Below are 17,581 nucleotides of genomic sequence, written 5' to 3' on the forward strand. Positions count from 1 at the left end.
GCAACCTCAGAAAAGAGCGGGAAAAATGTGGGAGGAGCTACTTAATGGTCTGGTGCCTTGAGGGCCTTTCAAGGGATAAAAAGGTGGGCCCTTCTCCACAGTGCCCATAGCAGGAACGGCCTCGGATGACAACAGTGATGCAGGCCAACTGGCTGAACATTGCAGTTTTGAATTTCAGATGTCTTGAAACCTCATAGAAATACAGCTTCATGGTTATAAGTGCTTACCTTTTGAGTTTGAAGTTCTGTGAAATAAACAACAACTCTGGAAGTACATGGTATACTATTTAGGGATGGATTGCATTTGAGCATCAGGTGTTCACCTAACAGGAGTTCTTTCTATTTTTCTTTAGTTAGTAAGTGCTTCCATGTTAGGTGAGCAATTGTTGCAATATCCCCACTACAGAAAACCATCTCTCTATACTCTCAAAATCTTCACCAAGCAAGCTCAGAAAGAGCGGGAAAAATGTGGGAGGAGCTACTTAATGGTTTGGTGCCTTCAGGGCCTTTCAAGGGATAAAAAGGCGAGCACTTCTTCCACAGTGCCCATAACAGGAACAGCCTCAGACAAGAACAGGGATGCAGACCCATTGGCTGAACATTGCAGTTTTGAATTTCAGATGCCTTGAAACCTCATAGAAATACAGCTTCATGGTTATAAGTGCTTACCTTTTGAGGTTGAAGTTCTGTGAACTAAACAGCAACTTTGGAAGTGTATGTTATAATATTTAGGATGGATTGCATTTGAACATCAGGTGCTCACCTAACAGGAGTTGTTTCTATTTTTCTTTAGTTAGTAAGTGCTTCCATGTTAGGTGAGCAATTGTTGCAATATCTCCACTACAGAAAACCATCTCTCTAGACTTTCAAAATCTTCACCAAGCAAGCTCAGAAAAGAGCGGGAAAAATGTGGGAGGAGCTTCTTAATGGTTTGGTGCCTTCAGGGACTTTCAAGGGATAAAAAGGCTAGAACTTCTTCCACAGTGCCCATACCAGGAACAGCCTCAGACAAGAACAGGGATGCAGACCCTTTGGCTGAACATTGCAGTTTTGAATTTCAGATGTCTTGAAACCTCATAGAAATACAGCTTCAAGCTTGTAAGTGCTTACCTTTTGAGTTTGAAGTTCTGTGAAATAAACAACAACTCTGGAAGTACATGGTATAATATTTAGGGATGGATTACATTTGAGCATCAGGTGTTCACCTAACAGGAGTTCTTTCTATTTTTCTTTAGTTAGTAAGTGCTTCCATGTTAGGTGAGCAATTGTTGCAATATCCCCACTACAGAAAACCATCTCTCTATACTTTCAAAATCTTCACCAAGCAAGCTCAGAAAGAGCGGAAAAAATGTGGGAGGAGCTACTTAATGGTTTGGTGCCTTCAGGGCCTTTCAAGGGATAAAAAGGCGAGCACTTCTTCCACAGTGCCCATAACAGGAACAGCCTCAGACAAGAACAGGGATGCAGACCCATTGGCTGAACATTGCAGTTTTGAATTTCAGATGTCTTGAAACCTCATAGAAATACAGCTTCATGGTTATAAGTGCTTACCTTTTGAGGTTGAAGTTCTGTGAACTAAACAGCAACTTTGGAAGTGTATGTTATAATATTTAGGATGGATTGCATTTGAACATCAGGTGCTCACCTAACAGGAGTTCTTTCTATTTTTCTTTAGTTAGTAAGTGCTTCCATGTTAGGTGAGCAATTGTTGCAATATCCCCACTACAGAAAACCATCTCTCTATACTTTCAAAATCTTCACCAAGCAAGCTCAGAAAAGAGCGGGAAAAATGTGGGAGGAGCTACTTAATGGTTTGGTGCCTTGAGGGCCTTTAAAGGGATAAAAAGGTGGGCACTTCTTCCACAGTGCCCATAGCAGGAACGGCCTCGGATGAGAACAGTGATGCAGGCCAACTGGCTGAACATTGCAGTTTTGAATTTCAGATGTCTTGAAACCTCATAGAAATACAGCTTCAAGCTTGTAAGTGCTTACCTATTGAGGTTGAAGTTCTGTTAACTAAACAACAGCTCTGGAAGTGTATGTTATAATATTTAGAGAATAATTGCATTTGAGCATCAGGTGCTCACCTAACAGGAGTTCTTTCTATTTTTCTTTAGTTAGTAAGTGCTTCCATGTTAGGTGAGCAATTGTTGCAATATCTCCACTGCAGAAAACCATCCATCTATACTTTCAAAATCTTCACCAAGCAAGCTCAGAAAAGAGCGGGAAAAATGTGGGAGGAGCTACTTAATGGTTTGGTGCCTTCAGGGCCTTTCAAGGGATAAAAAGGTGGGCACTTCTTCCACAGTGCCCATAGCAGGAACGGCCTCGGATGAGAACAGTGATGCAGGCCAACTGGCTGAACATTGCAGTTTTGAATTTCAGATGTCTTGAAACCTCATAGAAATACAGCTTCAAGCTTGTAAGTGCTTACCTATTGAGGTTGAAGTTCTGTTAACTAAACAACAGCTCTGGAAGTGTATGTTATAATATTTAGAGAATAATTGCATTTGAGCATCAGGTGCTCACCTAACAGGAGTTCTTTCTATTTTTCTTTAGTTAGTAAGTGCTTCCATGTTAGGTGAGCAATTGTTGCAATATCTCCACTACAGAAAACCATCTCTCTATACTTTCAAAATCTTCACCAAGCAAGCTCAGAAAGAGCGGGAAAAATGTGGGAGGAGCTACTTAATGGTTTGGTGCCTTCAGGGCCTTTCAAGGGATAAAAAGGCGAGCACTTCTTCCACAGTGCCCATAACAGGAACAGCCTCAGACAAGAACAGGGATGCAGACCCATTGGCTGAACATTGCAGTTTTGAATTTCAGATGTCTTGAAACCTCATAGAAATACAGCTTCATGGTTATAAGTGCTTAACTTTTGAGGTTGAAGTTCTGTGAACTAAACAGCAACTTTGGAAGTGTATGTTATAATATTTAGGATGGATTGCATTTGAACATCAGGTGCTCACCTAACAGGAGTTCTTTCTATTTTTCTTTAGTTAGTAAGTGCTTCCATGTTAGGTGAGCAATTGTTGCAATATCCCCACTACAGAAAACCATCTCTCTATACTTTCAAAATCTTCACCAAGCAAGCTCAGAAAAGAGCGGGAAAAATGTGGGAGGAGCTACTTAATGGTTTGGTGCCTTGAGGGCCTTTCAAGGGATAAAAAGGTGGGCACTTCTTCCACAGTGCCCATAGCAGGAACGGCCTCGGATGAGAACAGTGATGCAGGCCAACTGGCTGAACATTGCAGTTTTGAATTTCAGATGTCTTGAAACCTCATAGAAATACAGCTTCAAGCTTGTAAGTGCTTACCTATTGAGGTTGAAGTTCTGTTAACTAAACAACAGCTCTGGAAGTGTATGTTATAATATTTAGAGAATAATTGCATTTGAGCATCAGGTGCTCACCTAACAGGAGTTCTTTCTATTTTTCTTTAGTTAGTAAGTGCTTCCATGTTAGGTGAGCAATTGTTGCAATATCTCCACTGCAGAAAACCATCCATCTATACTTTCAAAATCTTCACCAAGCAAGCTCAGAAAAGAGCGGGAAAAATGTGGGAGGAGCTACTTAATGGTTTGGTGCCTTCAGGGCCTTTCAAGGGATAAAAAGGTGGGCACTTCTTCCACAGTGCCCATAGCAGGAACGGCCTCGGATGAGAACAGTGATGCAGGCCAACTGGCTGAACATTGCAGTTTTGAATTTCAGATGTCTTGAAACCTCATAGAAATACAGCTTCAAGCTTGTAAGTGCTTACCTATTGAGGTTGAAGTTCTGTTAACTAAACAACAGCTCTGGAAGTGTATGTTATAATATTTAGAGAATAATTGCATTTGAGCATCAGGTGCTCACCTAACAGGAGTTCTTTCTATTTTTCTTTAGTTAGTAAGTGCTTCCATGTTAGGTGAGCAATTGTTGCAATATCTCCACTACAGAAAACCATCTCTCTATACTTTCAAAATCTTCACCAAGCAAGCTCAGAAAGAGCGGGAAAAATGTGGGAGGAGCTACTTAATGGTTTGGTGCCTTCAGGGCCTTTCAAGGGATAAAAAGGCGAGCACTTCTTCCACAGTGCCCATAACAGGAACAGCCTCAGACAAGAACAGGGATGCAGACCCATTGGCTGAACATTGCAGTTTTGAATTTCAGATGTCTTGAAACCTCATAGAAATACAGCTTCATGGTTATAAGTGCTTACCTTTTGAGGTTGAAGTTCTGTGAACTAAACAGCAACTTTGGAAGTGTATGTTATAATATTTAGGATGGATTGCATTTGAACATCAGGTGCTCACCTAACAGGAGTTCTTTCTATTTTTCTTTAGTTAGTAAGTGCTTCCATGTTAGGTGAGCAATTGTTGCAATATCTCCACTACAGAAAACCATCTCTCTATACTTTCAAAATCTTCACCAAGCAAGCTCAGAAAGAGCGGGAAAAATGTGGGAGGAGCTACTTAATGGTTTGGTGCCTTCAGGGCCTTTCAAGGGATAAAAAGGCGAGCACTTCTTCCACAGTGCCCATAACAGGAACAGCCTCAGACAAGAACAGGGATGCAGACCCATTGGCTGAACATTGCAGTTTTGAATTTCAGATGTCTTGAAACCTCATAGAAATACAGCTTCATGGTTATAAGTGCTTACCTTTTGAGGTTGAAGTTCTGTGAACTAAACAGCAACTTTGGAAGTGTATGTTATAATATTTAGGATGGATTGCATTTGAACATCAGGTGCTCACCTAACAGGAGTTCTTTCTATTTTTCTTTAGTTAGTAAGTGCTTCCATGTTAGGTGAGCAATTGTTGCAATATCCCCACTACAGAAAACCATCTCTCTATACTTTCAAAATCTTCACCAAGCAAGCTCAGAAAAGAGCGGGAAAAATGTGGGAGGAGCTACTTAATGGTTTGGTGCCTTGAGGGCCTTTCAAGGGATAAAAAGGTGGGCACTTCTTCCACAGTGCCCATAGCAGGAACGGCCTCGGATGAGAACAGTGATGCAGGCCAACTGGCTGAACATTGCAGTTTTGAATTTCAGATGTCTTGAAACCTCATAGAAATACAGCTTCAAGCTTGTAAGTGCTTACCTATTGAGGTTGAAGTTCTGTTAACTAAACAACAGCTCTGGAAGTGTATGTTATAATATTTAGAGAATAATTGCATTTGAGCATCAGGTGCTCACCTAACAGGAGTTCTTTCTATTTTTCTTTAGTTAGTAAGTGCTTCCATGTTAGGTGAGCAATTGTTGCAATATCTCCACTGCAGAAAACCATCCATCTATACTTTCAAAATCTTCACCAAGCAAGCTCAGAAAAGAGCGGGAAAAATGTGGGAGGAGCTACTTAATGGTTTGGTGCCTTCAGGGCCTTTCAAGGGATAAAAAGGTGGGCACTTCTTCCACAGTGCCCATAGCAGGAACGGCCTCGGATGAGAACAGTGATGCAGGCCAACTGGCTGAACATTGCAGTTTTGAATTTCAGATGTCTTGAAACCTCATAGAAATACAGCTTCAAGCTTGTAAGTGCTTACCTATTGAGGTTGAAGTTCTGTTAACTAAACAACAGCTCTGGAAGTGTATGTTATAATATTTAGAGAATAATTGCATTTGAGCATCAGGTGCTCACCTAACAGGAGTTCTTTCTATTTTTCTTTAGTTAGTAAGTGCTTCCATGTTAGGTGAGCAATTGTTGCAATATCCCCACTACAGAAAACCATCTCTCTATACTTTCAAAATCTTCACCAAGCAAGCTCAGAAAGAGCGGGAAAAATGTGGGAGGAGCTACTTAATGGTTTGGTGCCTTCAGGGCCTTTCAAGGGATAAAAAGGCGAGCACTTCTTCCACAGTGCCCATAACAGGAACAGCCTCAGACAAGAACAGGGATGCAGACCCATTGGCTGAACATTGCAGTTTTGAATTTCAGATGTCTTGAAACCTCATAGAAATACAGCTTCATGGTTATAAGTGCTTACCTTTTGAGGTTGAAGTTCTGTGAACTAAACAGCAACTTTGGAAGTGTATGTTATAATATTTAGGATGGATTGCATTTGAACATCAGGTGCTCACCTAACAGGAGTTCTTTCTATTTTTCTTTAGTTAGTAAGTGCTTCCATGTTAGGTGAGCAATTGTTGCAATATCTCCACTACAGAAAACCATCTCTCTATACTTTCAAAATCTTCACCAAGCAAGCTCAGAAAAGAGCGGGAAAAATGTGGGAGGAGCTACTTAATGGTTTGGTGCCTTCAGGGCCTTTCAAGGGATAAAAAGGTGGGCACTTCTTCCACAGTGCCCATAGCAGGAACGGCCTCGGATGAGAACAGTGATGCAGGCCAACTGGCTGAACATTGCAGTTTTGAATTTCAGATGTCTTGAAACCTCATAGAAATACAGCTTCAAGCTTGTAAGTGCTTACCTATTGAGGTTGAAGTTCTGTTAACTAAACAACAGCTCTGGAAGTGTATGTTATAATATTTAGAGAATAATTGCATTTGAGCATCAGGTGCTCACCTAACAGGAGTTCTTTCTATTTTTCTTTAGTTAGTAAGTGCTTCCATGTTAGGTGAGCAATTGTTGCAATATCTCCACTGCAGAAAACCATCCATCTATACTTTCAAAATCTTCACCAAGCAAGCTCAGAAAAGAGCGGGAAAAATGTGGGAGGAGCTACTTAATGGTTTGGTGCCTTCAGGGCCTTTCAAGGGATAAAAAGGTGGGCACTTCTTCCACAGTGCCCATAGCAGGAACGGCCTCGGATGAGAACAGTGATGCAGGCCAACTGGCTGAACATTGCAGTTTTGAATTTCAGATGTCTTGAAACCTCATAGAAATACAGCTTCAAGCTTGTAAGTGCTTACCTATTGAGGTTGAAGTTCTGTTAACTAAACAACAGCTCTGGAAGTGTATGTTATAATATTTAGAGAATAATTGCATTTGAGCATCAGGTGCTCACCTAACAGGAGTTCTTTCTATTTTTCTTTAGTTAGTAAGTGCTTCCATGTTAGGTGAGCAATTGTTGCAATATCTCCACTACAGAAAACCATCTCTCTATACTTTCAAAATCTTCACCAAGCAAGCTCAGAAAGAGCGGGAAAAATGTGGGAGGAGCTACTTAATGGTTTGGTGCCTTCAGGGCCTTTCAAGGGATAAAAAGGCGAGCACTTCTTCCACAGTGCCCATAACAGGAACAGCCTCAGACAAGAACAGGGATGCAGACCCATTGGCTGAACATTGCAGTTTTGAATTTCAGATGTCTTGAAACCTCATAGAAATACAGCTTCATGGTTATAAGTGCTTACCTTTTGAGGTTGAAGTTCTGTGAACTAAACAGCAACTTTGGAAGTGTATGTTATAATATTTAGGATGGATTGCATTTGAACATCAGGTGCTCACCTAACAGGAGTTCTTTCTATTTTTCTTTAGTTAGTAAGTGCTTCCATGTTAGGTGAGCAATTGTTGCAATATCTCCACTACAGAAAACCATCTCTCTATACTTTCAAAATCTTCACCAAGCAAGCTCAGAAAAGAGCGGGAAAAATGTGGGAGGAGCTACTTAATGGTTTGGTGCCTTCAGGGCCTTTCAAGGGATAAAAAGGTGGGCACTTCTTCCACAGTGCCCATAGCAGGAACGGCCTCGGATGAGAACAGTGATGCAGGCCAACTGGCTGAACATTGCAGTTTTGAATTTCAGATGTCTTGAAACCTCATAGAAATACAGCTTCAAGCTTGTAAGTGCTTACCTATAGAGGTTGAAGTTCTGTTAACTAAACAACAGCTCTGGAAGTGTATGTTATAATATTTAGAGAATAATTGCATTTGAGCATCAGGTGCTCACCTAACAGGAGTTCTTTCTATTTTTCTTTAGTTAGTAAGTGCTTCCATGTTAGGTGAGCAATTGTTGCAATATCTCCACTACAGAAAACCATCTCTCTATACTTTCAAAATCTTCACCAAGCAAGCTCAGAAAAGAGCGGGAAAAATGTGGGAGGAGCTACTTAATGGTTTGGTGCCTTCAGGGCCTTTCAAGGGATAAAAAGGCGAGCACTTCTTCCACAGTGCCCATAACAGTAACAGCCTCAGACAAGAACAGGGATGCAGACCCATTGGCTGAACATTGCAGTTTTGAATTTCAGATGTCTTGAAACCTCATAGAAATACAGCTTCATGGTTATAAGTGCTTACCTTTTGAGGTTGAAGTTCTGTGAACTAAACAGCAACTTTGGAAGTGTATGTTATAATATTTAGGATGGATTGCATTTGAACATCAGGTGCTCACCTAACAGGAGTTATTTCTATTTTTCTTTAGTTAGTAAGTGCTTCCATGTTAGGTGAGCAATTGTTGCAATATCCCCACTACAGAAAACCATCTCTCTATACTTTCAAAATCTTCACCAAGCAAGCTCAGAAAGAGCGGGAAATATGTGGGAGGAGCTACTTAATGGTTTGGTGCCTTCAGGGCCTTTCAAGGGATAAAAAGGCGAGCACTTCTTCCACAGTGCCCATAACAGGAACAGCCTCAGACAAGAACAGGGATGCAGACCCATTGGCTGAACATTGCAGTTTTGAATTTCAGATGTCTTGAAACCTCATAGAAATACAGCTTCATGGTTATAAGTGCTTACCTTTTGAGGTTGAAGTTCTGTGAACTAAACAGCAACTTTGGAAGTGTATGTTATAATATTTAGGATGGATTGCATTTGAACATCAGGTGCTCACCTAACAGGAGTTCTTTCTATTTTTCTTTAGTTAGTAAGTGCTTCCATGTTAGGTGAGCAATTGTTGCAATATCCCCACTACAGAAAACCATCTCTCTATACTTTCAAAATCTTCACCAAGCAAGCTCAGAAAAGAGCGGGAAAAATGTGGGAGGAGCTACTTAATGGTTTGGTGCCTTGAGGGCCTTTCAAGGGATAAAAAGGTGGGCACTTCTTCCACAGTGCCCATAGCAGGAACGGCCTCGGATGAGAACAGTGATGCAGGCCAACTGGCTGAACATTGCAGTTTTGAATTTCAGATGTCTTGAAACCTCATAGAAATACAGCTTCAAGCTTGTAAGTGCTTACCTATTGAGGTTGAAGTTCTGTTAACTAAACAACAGCTCTGGAAGTGTATGTTATAATATTTAGAGAATAATTGCATTTGAGCATCAGGTGCTCACCTAACAGGAGTTCTTTCTATTTTTCTTTAGTTAGTAAGTGCTTCCATGTTAGGTGAGCAATTGTTGCAATATCTCCACTGCAGAAAACCATCCATCTATACTTTCAAAATCTTCACCAAGCAAGCTCAGAAAAGAGCGGGAAAAATGTGGGAGGAGCTACTTAATGGTTTGGTGCCTTCAGGGCCTTTCAATGGATAAAAAGGTGGGCACTTCTTCCACAGTGCCCATAGCAGGAACGGCCTCGGATGAGAACAGTGATGCAGGCCAACTGGCTGAACATTGCAGTTTTGAATTTCAGATGTCTTGAAACCTCATAGAAATACAGCTTCAAGCTTGTAAGTGCTTACCTATTGAGGTTGAAGTTCTGTTAACTAAACAACAGCTCTGGAAGTGTATGTTATAATATTTAGAGAATAATTGCATTTGAGCATCAGGTGCTCACCTAACAGGAGTTCTTTCTATTTTTCTTTAGTTAGTAAGTGCTTCCATGTTAGGTGAGCAATTGTTGCAATATCTCCACTACAGAAAACCATCTCTCTATACTTTCAAAATATTCACCAAGCAAGCTCAGAAAGAGCGGGAAAAATGTGGGAGGAGCTACTTAATGGTTTGGTGCCTTCAGGGCCTTTCAAGGGATAAAAAGGCGAGCACTTCTTCCACAGTGCCCATAACAGGAACAGCCTCAGACAAGAACAGGGATGCAGACCCATTGGCTGAACATTGCAGTTTTGAATTTCAGATGTCTTGAAACCTCATAGAAATACAGCTTCATGGTTATAAGTGCTTACCTTTTGAGGTTGAAGTTCTGTGAACTAAACAGCAACTTTGGAAGTGTATGTTATAATATTTAGGATGGATTGCATTTGAACATCAGGTGCTCACCTAACAGGAGTTCTTTCTATTTTTCTTTAGTTAGTAAGTGCTTCCATGTTAGGTGAGCAATTGTTGCAATATCTCCACTACAGAAAACCATCTCTCTATACTTTCAAAATCTTCACCAAGCAAGCTCAGAAAAGAGCGGGAAAAATGTGGGAGGAGCTACTTAATGGTTTGGTGCCTTCAGGGCCTTTCAAGGGATAAAAAGGTGGGCACTTCTTCCACAGTGCCCATAGCAGGAACGGCCTCGGATGAGAACAGTGATGCAGGCCAACTGGCTGAACATTGCAGTTTTGAATTTCAGATGTCTTGAAACCTCATAGAAATACAGCTTCAAGCTTGTAAGTGCTTACCTATTGAGGTTGAAGTTCTGTTAACTAAACAACAGCTCTGGAAGTGTATGTTATAATATTTAGAGAATAATTGCATTTGAGCATCAGGTGCTCACCTAACAGGAGTTCTTTCTATTTTTCTTTAGTTAGTAAGTGCTTCCATGTTAGGTGAGCAATTGTTGCAATATCTCCACTACAGAAAACCATCTCTCTATACTTTCAAAATCTTCACCAAGCAAGCTCAGAAAAGAGCGGGAAAAATGTGGGAGGAGCTACTTAATGGTTTGGTGCCTTCAGGGCCTTTCAAGGGATAAAAAGGTGAGCACTTCTTCCACAGTGCCCATAACAGTAACAGCCTCAGACAAGAACAGGGATGCAGACCCATTGGCTGAACATTGCAGTTTTGAATTTCAGATGTCTTGAAACCTCATAGAAATACAGCTTCATGGTTATAAGTGCTTACCTTTTGAGGTTGAAGTTCTGTGAACTAAACAGCAACTTTGGAAGTGTATGTTATAATATTTAGGATGGATTGCATTTGAACATCAGGTGCTCACCTAACAGGAGTTCTTTCTATTTTTCTTTAGTTAGTAAGTGCTTCCATGTTGGGTGAGCAATTGTTGCAATATCCCCACTACAGAAAACCATCTCTCTATACTTTCAAAATCTTCACCAAGCAAGCTCAGAAAAGAGCGGGAAAAATGTGGGAGGAGCTACTTAATGGTTTGGTGCCTTGAGGGCCTTTCAAGGGATAAAAAGGTGGGCACTTCTTCCACAGTGCCCATAGCAGGAACGGCCTCAGATGAGAACAGTGATGCAGGCCAACTGGCTGAACATTGCAGTTTTGAATTTCAGATGTCTTGAAACCTCATAGAAATACAGCTTCAAGCTTGTAAGTGCTTACCTATTGAGGTTGAAGTTCTGTTAACTAAACAACAGCTCTGGAAGTGTATGTTATAATATTTAGAGAATAATTGCATTTGAGCATCAGGTGCTCACCTAACAGGAGTTCTTTCTATTTTTCTTTAGTTAGTAAGTGCTTCCATGTTAGGTGAGCAATTGTTGCAATATCTCCACTGCAGAAAACCATCCCTCTATACTTTCAAAATCTTCACCAAGCAAGCTCAGAAAAGAGCGGGAAAAATGTGGGAGGAGCTACTTAATGGTTTGGTGCCTTCAGGGCCTTTCAAGGGATAAAAAGGCGAGCACTTATTCCCCAGTGCCCATACCAGAAACAGCCTCTGACAAGAACAGGGATGCAGACCCTTTGGCTGAACATTGCAGTTTTGAATTTCAGATGCCTTGAAACCTCATAGAAATAAAGCTTCAAGCTTGTAAGTGCTTACCTTTTGAGTTTGAAGTTCTGTGAAATAAACAACAACCCTGGAAGTACATGGTATAATATTTAGGAATGGATTGCATTTGAGCATCAGGTGTTCACCTAACAGGAGTTCTTTCTATTTTTCTTTAGTTAGTAAGTGCTTCCATGTTAGGTGAGCAATTGTTGCAATATCCCCACTACAGAAAACCATCTCTCTATACTTTCAAAATCTTCACCAAGCAACCTCAGAAAAGAGCGGGAAAAATGTGGGAGGAGCTACTTAATGGTCTGGTGCCTTGAGGGCCTTTCAAGGGATAAAAAGGTGGGCCCTTCTCCACAGTGCCCATAGCAGGAACGGCCTCGGATGACAACAGTGATGCAGGCCAACTGGCTGAACATTGCAGTTTTGAATTTCAGATGTCTTGAAACCTCATAGAAATACAGCTTCATGGTTATAAGTGCTTACCTTTTGAGTTTGAAGTTCTGTGAAATAAACAACAACTCTGGAAGTACATGGTATACTATTTAGGGATGGATTGCATTTGAGCATCAGGTGTTCACCTAACAGGAGTTCTTTCTATTTTTCTTTAGTTAGTAAGTGCTTCCATGTTAGGTGAGCAATTGTTGCAATATCCCCACTACAGAAAACCATCTCTCTATACTCTCAAAATCTTCTCCAAGCAAGCTCAGAAAGAGCGGGAAAAATGTGGGAGGAGCTACTTAATGGTTTGGTGCCTTCAGGGCCTTTCAAGGGATAAAAAGGCGAGCACTTCTTCCACAGTGCCCATAACAGGAACAGCCTCAAACAAGAACAGGGATGCAGACCCATTGGCTGAACATTGCAGTTTTGAATTTCAGATGCCTTGAAACCTCATAGAAATACAGCTTCATGGTTATAAGTGCTTACCTTTTGAGGTTGAAGTTCTGTGAACTAAACAGCAACTTTGGAAGTGTATGTTATAATATTTAGGATGGATTGCATTTGAACATCAGGTGCTCACCTAACAGGAGTTGTTTCTATTTTTCTTTAGTTAGTAAGTGCTTCCATGTTAGGTGAGCAATTGTTGCAATATCTCCACTACAGAAAACCATCTCTCTATACTTTCAAAATCTTCACCAAGCAAGCTCAGAAAAGAGCGGGAAAAATGTGGGAGGAGCTTCTTAATGGTTTGGTGCCTTCAGGGACTTTCAAGGGATAAAAAGGCTAGAACTTCTTCCACAGTGCCCATACCAGGAACAGCCTCAGACAAGAACAGGGATGCAGACCCTTTGGCTGAACATTGCAGTTTTGAATTTCAGATGTCTTGAAACCTCATAGAAATACAGCTTCAAGCTTGTAAGTGCTTACCTTTTGAGTTTGAAGTTCTGTGAAATAAACAACAACTCTGGAAGTACATGGTATAATATTTAGGGATGGATTACATTTGAGCATCAGGTGTTCACCTAACAGGAGTTCTTTCTATTTTTCTTTAGTTAGTAAGTGCTTCCATGTTAGGTGAGCAATTGTTGCAATATCCCCACTACAGAAACCCATCTCTCTATACTTTCAAAATCTTCACCAAGCAAGCTCAGAAAGAGCGGAAAAAATGTGGGAGGAGCTACTTAATGGTTTGGTGCCTTCAGGGCCTTTCAAGGGATAAAAAGGCGAGCACTTCTTCCACAGTGCCCATAACAGGAACAGCCTCAGACAAGAACAGGGATGCAGACCCATTGGCTGAACATTGCAGTTTTGAATTTCAGATGTCTTGAAACCTCATAGAAATACAGCTTCATGGTTATAAGTGCTTACCTTTTGAGGTTGAAGTTCTGTGAACTAAACAGCAACTTTGGAAGTGTATGTTATAATATTTAGGATGGATTGCATTTGAACATCAGGTGCTCACCTAACAGGAGTTCTTTCTATTTTTCTTTAGTTAGTAAGTGCTTCCATGTTAGGTGAGCAATTGTTGCAATATCCCCACTACAGAAAACCATCTCTCTATACTTTCAAAATCTTCACCAAGCAAGCTCAGAAAAGAGCGGGAAAAATGTGGGAGGAGCTACTTAATGGTTTGGTGCCTTGAGGGCCTTTAAAGGGATAAAAAGGTGGGCACTTCTTCCACAGTGCCCATAGCAGGAACGGCCTCGGATGAGAACAGTGATGCAGGCCAACTGGCTGAACATTGCAGTTTTGAATTTCAGATGTCTTGAAACCTCATAGAAATACAGCTTCAAGCTTGTAAGTGCTTACCTATTGAGGTTGAAGTTCTGTTAACTAAACAACAGCTCTGGAAGTGTATGTTATAATATTTAGAGAATAATTGCATTTGAGCATCAGGTGCTCACCTAACAGGAGTTCTTTCTATTTTTCTTTAGTTAGTAAGTGCTTCCATGTTAGGTGAGCAATTGTTGCAATATCTCCACTGCAGAAAACCATCCATCTATACTTTCAAAATCTTCACCAAGCAAGCTCAGAAAAGAGCGGGAAAAATGTGGGAGGAGCTACTTAATGGTTTGGTGCCTTCAGGGCCTTTCAAGGGATAAAAAGGTGGGCACTTCTTCCACAGTGCCCATAGCAGGAACGGCCTCGGATGAGAACAGTGATGCAGGCCAACTGGCTGAACATTGCAGTTTTGAATTTCAGATGTCTTGAAACCTCATAGAAATACAGCTTCAAGCTTGTAAGTGCTTACCTATTGAGGTTGAAGTTCTGTTAACTAAACAACAGCTCTGGAAGTGTATGTTATAATATTTAGAGAATAATTGCATTTGAGCATCAGGTGCTCACCTAACAGGAGTTCTTTCTATTTTTCTTTAGTTAGTAAGTGCTTCCATGTTAGGTGAGCAATTGTTGCAATATCTCCACTACAGAAAACCATCTCTCTATACTTTCAAAATCTTCACCAAGCAAGCTCAGAAAGAGCGGGAAAAATGTGGGAGGAGCTACTTAATGGTTTGGTGCCTTCAGGGCCTTTCAAGGGATAAAAAGGCGAGCACTTCTTCCACAGTGCCCATAACAGGAACAGCCTCAGACAAGAACAGGGATGCAGACCCATTGGCTGAACATTGCAGTTTTGAATTTCAGATGTCTTGAAACCTCATAGAAATACAGCTTCATGGTTATAAGTGCTTAACTTTTGAGGTTGAAGTTCTGTGAACTAAACAGCAACTTTGGAAGTGTATGTTATAATATTTAGGATGGATTGCATTTGAACATCAAGTGCTCACCTAACAGGAGTTCTTTCTATTTTTCTTTAGTTAGTAAGTGCTTCCATGTTAGGTGAGCAATTGTTGCAATATCCCCACTACAGAAAACCATCTCTCTATACTTTCAAAATCTTCACCAAGCAAGCTCAGAAAAGAGCGGGAAAAATGTGGGAGGAGCTACTTAATGGTTTGGTGCCTTGAGGGCCTTTCAAGGGATAAAAAGGTGGGCACTTCTTCCACAGTGCCCATAGCAGGAACGGCCTCGGATGAGAACAGTGATGCAGGCCAACTGGCTGAACATTGCAGTTTTGAATTTCAGATGTCTTGAAACCTCATAGAAATACAGCTTCAAGCTTGTAAGTGCTTACCTATTGAGGTTGAAGTTCTGTTAACTAAACAACAGCTCTGGAAGTGTATGTTATAATATTTAGAGAATAATTGCATTTGAGCATCAGGTGCTCACCTAACAGGAGTTCTTTCTATTTTTCTTTAGTTAGTAAGTGCTTCCATGTTAGGTGAGCAATTGTTGCAATATCTCCACTGCAGAAAACCATCCATCTATACTTTCAAAATCTTCACCAAGCAAGCTCAGAAAAGAGCGGGAAAAATGTGGGAGGAGCTACTTAATGGTTTGGTGCCTTCAGGGCCTTTCAAGGGATAAAAAGGTGGGAACTTCTTCCACAGTGCCCATAGCAGGAACGGCCTCGGATGAGAACAGTGATGCAGGATAACTGGCTGAACATTGCAGTTTTGAATTTCAGATGTCTTGAAACCTCATAGAAATACAGCTTCAAGCTTGTAAGTGCTTACCTATTGAGGTTGAAGTTCTGTTAACTAAACAACAGCTCTGGAAGTGTATGTTATAATATTTAGAGAATAATTGCATTTGAGCATCAGGTGCTCACCTAACAGGAGTTCTTTCTATTTTTCTTTAGTTAGTAAGTGCTTCCATGTTAGGTGAGCAATTGTTGCAATATCTCCACTACAGAAAACCATCTCTCTATACTTTCAAAATCTTCACCAAGCAAGCTCAGAAAGAGCGGGAAAAATGTGGGAGGAGCTACTTAATGGTTTGGTGCCTTCAGGGCCTTTCAAGGGATAAAAAGGCGAGCACTTCTTCCACAGTGCCCATAACAGGAACAGCCTCAGACAAGAACAGGGATGCAGACCCATTGGCTGAACATTGCAGTTTTGAATTTCAGATGTCTTGAAACCTCATAGAAATACAGCTTCATGGTTATAAGTGCTTACCTTTTGAGGTTGAAGTTCTGTGAACTAAACAGCAACTTTGGAAGTGTATGTTATAATATTTAGGATGGATTGCATTTGAACATCAGGTGCTCACCTAACAGGAGTTCTTTCTATTTTTCTTTAGTTAGTAAGTGCTTCCATGTTAGGTGAGCAATTGTTGCAATATCCCCACTACAGAAAACCATCTCTCTATACTTTCAAAATGTGGGAGGAGCTACTTAATGGTTTGGTGCCTTCAAGGCCTTTCAAGGGATAAAAAGGCGAGCACTTATTCCACAGTGCCCATACCAGAAACAGCCTCTGACAAGAACAGGGATGCAGACCCTTTGGCTGAACATTGCAGTTTTGAATTTCAGATGTCTTGAAACCTCATAGAAATACAGCTTCATGGTTATAAGTGCTTACCTTTTGAGGTTGAAGTTGTGTGAACTAAACAGCAACTTTGGAAGTGTATGTTATAATATTTAGGATGGATTGCATTTGAACATCAGGTGCTCACCTAACAGGAGTTCTTTCTATTTTTCTTTAGTTAGTAAGTGCTTCCATGTTAGGTGAGCAATTGTTGCAATATCCCCACTACAGAAAACCATCTCTCTATACTTTCAAAATCTTCACCAAGCAAGCTCAGAAAAGAGCGGGAAAAATGTGGGAGGAGCTTCTTAATGGTTTGGTGCCTTCAGGGACTTTCAAGGGATAAAAAGGCTAGAACTTCTTCCACAGTGCCCATACCAGGAACAGCCTCAGACAAGAACAGGGATGCAGACCCTTTGGCTGAACATTGCAGTTTTGAATTTCAGATGTCTTGAAACCTCATAGAAATACAGCTTCAAGCTTGTAAGTGCTTACCTTTTGAGTTTGAAGTTCTGTGAAATAAACAACAACTCTGGAAGTACATGGTATAATATTTAGGGATGGATTACATTTGAGCATCAGGTGTTCACCTAACAGGAGTTCTTTCTATTTTTCTTTAGTTAGTAAGTGCTTCCATGTTAGGTGAGCAATTGTTGCAATATCCCCACTACAGAAAACCATCTCTCTATACTTTCAAAATCTTCACCAAGCAAGCTCAGAAAGAGCGGAAAAAATGTGGGAGGAGCTACTTAATGGTTTGGTGCCTTCAGGGCCTTTCAAGGGATAAAAAGGCGAGCACTTCTTCCACAGTGCCCATAACAGGAACAGCCTCAGACAAGAACAGGGATGCAGACCCATTGGCTGAACATTGCAGTTTTGAATTTCAGATGTCTTGAAACCTCATAGAAATACAGCTTCATGGTTATAAGTGCTTACCTTTTGAGGTTGAAGTTCTGTGAACTAAACAGCAACTTTGGAAGTGTATGTTATAATATTTAGGATGGATTGCATTTGAACATCAGGTGCTCACCTAACAGGAGTTCTTTCTATTTTTCTTTAGTTAGTAAGTGCTTCCATGTTAGGTGAGCAATTGTTGCAATATCCCCACTACAGAAAACC

Source organism: Ambystoma mexicanum, chromosome 7q (genome assembly GCF_040938575.1).
Source record: "Ambystoma mexicanum isolate Mex_15411 chromosome 7q, UKY_AmexF1_1, whole genome shotgun sequence".
Lineage (NCBI taxonomy): Eukaryota > Metazoa > Chordata > Amphibia > Caudata > Ambystomatidae > Ambystoma > Ambystoma mexicanum.